This window comes from Pongo abelii, chromosome 1 (genome assembly GCF_028885655.2).
Source record: "Pongo abelii isolate AG06213 chromosome 1, NHGRI_mPonAbe1-v2.0_pri, whole genome shotgun sequence".
Classification (NCBI taxonomy): Eukaryota; Metazoa; Chordata; class Mammalia; order Primates; family Hominidae; genus Pongo; species Pongo abelii.
Window position 1 is genome coordinate 118213254 of NC_071985.2, and position 7966 is coordinate 118221219.

Genomic DNA, 7966 nt, shown 5'->3' on the forward strand with positions numbered 1-7966 from the left:
GATTTTCCATCCTTCTCCACAAAATTTCCCATAGCAAAGACAATTCAATATATTTACTAAACCAGTTTATTTTCCTCCTGCACAGGTAGAAAGACTACATTTCCCAGTGACTCTTTCAGCTAGGTGAGGTCATGTGACTAGTTTTGCCCTATGGAATTCAGGTAGAAGTGCTAAATAATCCTTCACACACAAGGCTATTAATCTGTCTCCCCCTTCTCTGGGGTGTTGGAGGACAAATGTTGATGGCTGCAATATGAAACCAGGTGAATGTACTCCCAATTCCTGCCTTCCTGTCCCTGCACTGTACTGAGATATGAAGGAGGAGAGATGCATATTTTTTGAGTTGGGCTATTGAGATTTGGGGATTTTTACAACAGTTGGTTATAATCTATATTCAACCATGCTAATCTATATTCCAGTATTATTTTAAATTCTTTAAAAAATATACTATACACACGTAACATTGGTTTATAATTTCTATATTAGTCAAAACTTCATTTAACTGAAAGTTACCAGAAAATTTTTTAAATGAGAAAGAGGTTGATTTGTTTGGTATGTCCATCCGTAAATAGTTCAGAGCTGGTATTGGGAGTTTAAGTTTTGTTCTCAAAGACCCGGGTTCCTTCTACCTTCCTGCCTTGCTTTCTTGCTAATTGATGCCACACATCAAATATTTTGTACATTCCAAGCCATCAGGAGGAAAAGGAAGAGGCAACAGCAGCTGACTTCCAATTAAGTCTCATTAAGACCGAATTGAGTCACATGGTCACACTTAGCTACAGGAGAGTCTGGGAACATACTTCTCTATGTTAGAGTAAAGCAAGCAAAAAAGGGTTTGGAATGAAGGCTGAGTGAGCCAATCTACTGTATCTGCCATTACTTTTGCAAACAGACAAGAATTTAAAGAGCTGGCAACAACATTTTTCCAAGTTGTTAAAGTAGTTGTAATAAAATCAGCCTATTTAGGAAGCAGAAGTCAGATAAGAAGAAAATTTGATATACTATATTTACTAGACAATGGATATCTATTAAAATTATCGTGTGACGTGTCTGTAATCTTACAAAAATTGATCAACATCTATCTGTCTAGCTATATAGTTGTCTATCTGATTCATGCTTCAATTTATAACTACTAATATTGATGTCAATTAGACCTGTTTTTCTCCCTCAAGCATGTTAAAAACATGGTATACATAAATGACTGCATGCCCTGGTTTTCCTAGGACAATCCCAGTGTAATTATTAACAGTATCCCCTTTCATTCTGAACTGTTTTGGTTTAGATAATACATTATATGGTTTTCCTCCATATAAAGAACAAGGGCAGATGAACTGGTCCAGGTAGAGCTGTTACTTATGGTCTGAAAGGCTGGTTGTAGTGGCTCACACCTATAATCCCAGCACTTTGGGAGGCCAAGGGGGAGAATCACTTGAGGCCAGGAGTTCAAGAACAGCCTGGCCAACATAGTGACACCCTCATCTCTAAAAAAAAAAATTTTTTTTTTAAATTATGACTTGAAATGGTTCAATAGTCTATTCTCCCAAAATGAATAAATCATATTTGCATTTCATCTGGAGCCCACAAGCATGCCTCTTGTGCATAACAGAAGATCAGGAGGAATTCTTCTGCTTGGGCAGTCCTTATAGCCATAAAAAAAAGTCAAAATTTCTGGAGACTGAGAAATCTCAATTCCTCTCTTTGCTTTCCTTCTTCCCATTCAACTTTGATACTACTTTCTTTTGTACTTGTTAAGAATAGTTAACTGAGGCCGGGCACAGTGGCTCATGCCTGTAATCCCAGCACTTTGGGAGGCCGAGACAGGCGGATCACTTGAGGTCAGGAGTTCGAGACCAGCCTGACTATCATGGTGAAATCCTGTCTCTACTAAAAATACAAAAATTAGCTGAGCATAGCAGCACACCCCTCTAATCCCAGCTACTAGGGAGGCTGAAGCAGGAGAATTGCTTGAACCTAGGGGGCAGAGGTTGCAGTGAGCCGAGATTGCACCACTGTTCTCCAGGCCTGGGCAACAGAGTGAGACTCCGTCTCAAAAAAAAAAAAAAAAAAGAATAGCTAACGAAATTTCCTGCAACTGAGGCATAGTTGGGGGTGGGAGTGGGTGTTGGGGGCAGTGAATGACCTTCTAACAATATAGGGATTAAACAGGCAATCTTAGAACTCCCATAAATGTGGAAGGCATAATTAATCCACTGTATACATGAATCATATACATTATTTAACAATACTACAACAAATGTTTTCATCTTTGGGAATTTACCCAATTATTTCCTTATTTTTGTATTTTTTGGTAGAGACAGGGTTTCACCATGTTTGCCAGACTGGTCTCGAACTTCTGACCTCAAGTAATCTGCCCTCCTCCACCTCCCAAAGTGCTGGGATTACAGGCATGAGCTACTGCACCCAGCCTATTTATTTTCTTAAATTAAACAAATACACAATTAATTTTGTATGCATAATGCCAATTTGTTGTCCCTCTTATAGAATATGGAACTACATGTTTTCTCACATATTCTACGACAATAAATAATGTTATCTTCTTTGATCATCTGATCTGTGACACATGACAGCTCTTTTTATCTGTATAGTTTTTTTTATTACTAGTGCATTTTAAACATTCTAAATATATTTGTCATTTATTTTTATTCTTCTGCATTTGGTTAGTCATACTCTTTGTCCATTTTATATTGAATGCTGTTTTTCTCCTTGACTTTTTAAAGAGTTCTTTCTATACTAGTGTAACCAGTATGATCTGCTCCACAAACTTAAGGAACAAATATGGTCAGTTACAGCTGTTAACTTTCTCTATTATATAGTTTAAGCCTCCCACATACCCTAATCAGAAGTCATTTTTCCCACTTGTGTTTTGCCCTCCTCTCCTCTGAATGTCCAAGAATCCTAGTTGTAGGGGGTGGGGCTGGGGCTTACTCAGCCCAAAGGGCAACAGAGTCCTCTTCTAAATGCAGAGAGAACTAAAACTGGTGTCTCCTCAGTCCTCCTTTGCCACTGGGCCTTAAAGATAAGATAAAGTCTCCTCCTTAACTTCAGATCTCGGTGAGCAGAAACTGGGATCTTTGTCCCCTTTATCTTGTAAGATTTAGCCTCCTAAGGCAACTGATCCACCTCCTCTCTGGTGACTGACTAGACCAAAGGATGAGGCAGTTTTTGCTAATCAAGAGAGAAACTCTCAGTTGGATAAGGTGGTTCATGTCTATAATCCCAGCACTTTGGGAGGTCGGTCGAGTTGCGAGGTTCGCTTAAGGGCAGGAGTTCGAGACCAGGCTGGACAACAAAGCAAGACTGCCCCCCGCCCCCCTCCCGCCACCAACTCTTAAAAAAAAAAAAAATTAGCCAAGTGTGGCAGCGTGTGCCTCTAGTCCCAGTTACTACCTGGGAGGATAAGGTGGGAGAATGACTTGAGTCCAGGAGTTTGAGGCTGCAGTGAGCTATGATCATGCCACTGCACTCCAGCCTGGGCAACAGAGCGACACCCCAACCCTAAAAAAGGAAGAGAAACACACACATTCTGCAAAAGGTTTTATTATTATAGAATCTTCTTGCTAGGTTTGGTGAAGTGGATAGTCATGGAGAAGTATGATTGGATTGAAAAAGTGTGACCTAATGATAATAAACTGGAGAGAAGTTACTGAGGCCTGTTTTGCTCAGATTCTTTTCTGTGTCCCTGTGTTTTCAGAGATAAGGATGTTCCTTTTTTCCAGGAATAGGGAGAGCACCTCTTAAATGAGGTTCTTATGCGCTGCTTCAGGGGAGAAGGAAGAAGCAAGAGTGACCTACCTGCTTTTGCTGTTTTCTCAAATGCTAAGGTGCTATATTTTGGGGGTATCATGGCGGAATCCCATTACTTTCAAATTATTCATTTATTTTTATCACCTTGGACTCATTGTTTCCTGTTTTATTCACTGGGTTATAATCCATTAGAATCACTATTTATTTTGATACTCAAATTGTTCCAGGTTTGGCTAATGGGAATCCATTCAAGCTGACTTCTCTGACCTTTTAACTTGTTGTTATCATTCTATAAGGACTACCTTACTTTCTGTCACAACAAGATATCCCAGGCCCAGGCTCATCTTGCATTTTCCTTGCTCCAGACTTGGGATCGGTTATTTCAGCAAAGGGTTCTTTTTAAAGGAGGATAATATTTAAAAGCCAAGATCTGGGTACTGGTGTATTTGTTGCTATTGGGATATTGTTGCCCCTAAGCCTCTCAGTGGACAAGCCTAAGGAATATATGTATTTACATACATACAAACATATACATACATATGTTTACATCTATATTATTTCTATAACTATCTATCTATATATTGACAGCCATGAGGACACAGAGATACCACAATTCTAATCCAGCACTACAAGGTTCATTCTTTTTTTTTTTTTTCTGAGGCGGAGTCTCACTCTGTCTCCCAGACTGGAGTGCAGTGGCACAATCTCGGCTAACTGTAACCTCTGCCTCCCAGGTTCAAGCGATTCTCCTCAGACTCCTGAGTAGCTGGGATTATAGGCACCCACCACCATGCCCAGCTAATTTTTGTATTTTTAGTAGAGATGGGTTTTTGCCATGTTGGCCAGGCTAGTCTAGAACTCCTGACCTCAGTTGATCCGCCCGCTTTGGCCTCCCAAAGTGCTGGGATTACAGGCATGAGCCACTGCGCCCGGCCTTAAGATTCACTCTAATTTTCTCTTTCTACATTTGTACTTCAGAAGAATTGTTTTTGTTTGTTTTGTTTTGTTTTTGAGACGGAGTCTTGCTCTTATCGCCCAGGCTGGAGTACAATGGCTCGATCTCAGCTCACTGCAACCTCTGCCTCCCAGGTTCAAGTGATTCTCCTGCCTCAGTCTCCCAAGTAGCTAGGATTACAGGCACCCGCCACCATGCCCGGCTAATTTTTTGTATTTTTAGTAGAGATGGGTTTTCACCATGTTGGCCAGGCTGGTCTCGAACTCCTGACCTCAGGTGATCCACCCACCTCAGCCTCCCAAAGTGCTGGGACTACAGGCGTGAGCCACCATGCCCGCCAGGAGAATATTTTTTTTAAATCATTTGTTTATTTGATCAATCTGCCTGTGTGTAAACAATCCCTCCTTGTTGCTGCCACATCTCTCCCTTTGTGGATGTCCTTCTCATTGTACTGGGATTCTGATGTGTAATGAAGGGTCACACCCCTGCACTGATGACCTACTTGACCTTCTTGGGCTATCCATGATGGGCAAACCTCTCCCATGAAAGGCTGTTCCACTGGGCATCTTCCTTATCCTGTTCTGGTTCCAACACCCTGCACTGGCCTCCCTCCCACAAAGATGCCCTCTTGGGTGCTGATACTCAGGGCCAGGCTATCCCCCTGTCTGGGCCACATTCCTCACCCTGTGCTCTGATGTCCCATGCTGGAGTGCTTCTGCCTCCACCTCATGTTGACCCCATGCCCTCACCCTGCTGTGGCTTTGACTGCCTCTGCTAGGTTATAGCCCCTGCACGGATGCCCTCCTCACCCTGCTTATGCTCCAAAACCCTGTGATGGACCCCCCCATGCCCTTCTCCTCACCCCGTGTAGACTTGGGCACCCTGTCCTAGGCTGACCCCTCTCTCCCCAGGGATGCCCTGCTCAGTCTCTGACTCTCCACTCTGGATCACAGTGACCCTCCACCCCAGGCCCTGATACCTACATTTTTGATCCTACATTATTGCTTTAGGACTGAATTGTTGGGGAAGGGAAAAGGAAAGGGAAAGAAGAAGAGCTCAGTGGCTATTTTAAATATTTATCAGTCATAGCAGATAATGTTGATTGCTTTCTCAATAATTGTTCCTCTCACAAATTTTGTTTCTTGCAGCTAAGATAATTCTCACTGTCAAGCTAACCCTATTGGTGTCCCCTCTCCTAGCATACAGCCTTGCATCTATCGCAGAGGCTGTGCAGCCTCTTCCTACTCTTCTCCTCCTCATCTGCCAAGCCATAGAATTCTCTGCATCACTACAGTGCTCTTCTGTCTTCTTTCCCTTCATAGGGAGGCAGTGATATTCTTCCTCTTATCCAAGGCTAATCTAGTCATCTGTGTTCTACAACCCATTTTCTCCCAGATTCCTAGGGAGTCTGCTTTGTTAAAAGTTTCCTTTCTTTATTTTCAAACGCTGTATCATTATTGGTTCTTTTTCTTAAGCAGAAACATGGTCAAATCTTTCCTGTCTTTTAAACAAAATAAATTCTCTTCAGAGGACTTGCACAATGAGTACAGAAAACATTTAATATGTGCAAACTCTTTTATCCACTTTAAAGAATCTTTATCGTGGCTTGGCATAGTGGCTCATGCCTGTAATCCTAGCACTTTGGGCAGGCAGATTGCTTGAGTCCGGGAGCTCCAGACCAGCCTGGACAACATAGGAAGACCTTGTCTCTACAAAAAATACAAAAAACTAGCTGGACATAGTGGAGTGTACCTGTAGTCCCAGCTACTCGGGAGGCTGAGGTGGGAGGATCACCTGAGCCTGGGGAGGTCAAGGCTGTAGTGAGCTGTGATTTCACCACTACACTCCAGCCTGGGCAACAGAGTAAGACCCCATCTCAAAAAAAAGAATCATTTATTAATGTTTTGAATATTTAATAAGCACCTACATGCCCAGCACTGTGAATTTTATTTGCAGTAAAAGTAGATATCATCTCTGCTTTCATAGTGAGAGAGACAACTATAAATCAGATAATAACACTTATGAATGCATTATTACAAATCTAGACATTAATGATAAAAGAAAATATTATGTGCTTCTATGTGTAAGGCCTTGTTCTAAATACTTCCCATGTATTAATTTAATCATTAAACAGCTTATTATATATACTATGAATATAGTTGGTAACTATTATATACACTTTATAGATGATGAAACTGAGGCAGAAAGAGGTTACGTTTTCCAAGGTCATGAAGCCAGTGGGCAACAGAGCTGGAATTTAAGCTTAGACAGTCTGGCCCCTGCTCTTAACCGCTAAACTCTACTGCTTCTCACAAATAGCTCTGAAGGAGACAAACGGGGATCTATGAAAACATCTAACGAAGAATACTGATTTAGACAGGAGCTTTTCTGAAGGAGTACTACTTGAACTAAGACTCAAAGTTTGAGTAGGCATTAATTCTGTAAAGTGGGTGATGAGGAGGGGGAAGGGGTGGAGAAATGATCATTCCAGCTAGAGGACAGTATGTGCAAAAGGCCCAAGGGAAGAGGGAACATAGCACAGTGAAGAAACTGAAGGCCAGTGTATCTAGAATGTAGAAAGCAAGTGGACAGTAGGGCATGGTGTGGTTGAAGAGGCAGTCCAGGTAAGATAATAAAGTCATAAACCCTTAAGGATTTTGTTCTTCCTCCTAAGAGCAATGGGAAGACATGGAAATGGCAGTTGGGGGAGGAGGGATCAGTTCCTTTTTGAAAAGATTACCCTCATTGCAGTTTCACAATGGATTGCAGGGGAGTCACAGTGCACTCAGAGATAAGGGGGTGGTATTTTGAGGGTGTTAAGTTGACATAGGGTGGTGACAGTGGACATGGAGACAAATGGAGGGATTTGGACAAACATTTAGGAAGTCAAATTGACAGGACTGGGTAATAGATTAGATACAAGGGGTCAGAATTTGTAGGTTTCAAAGATGACCCATCCTATATCCAATCTGCCATCCTATATCCAAAAAGCCAGTTGATTTTTTTTTTTTTTTTTTTGAGACAGAGTCTCACTCTGTTGCCCAGGCTGGAGTGCAGTGGCATGATCCTGGCTCACTGCAACCTCTACCTCCTAGGTTCAAGTGATTCTCCTGGCTCAGCTTCCCACGTAGCTGGGATTACAGGTACGCACCACTATGCCTGGATAATTTTTGTATTTTTAGTAGAGATGGGGTTTCGCCATGTTGGCCAGGCTGGTCTCAAACTCCTGACCTCAGGTGATCCACC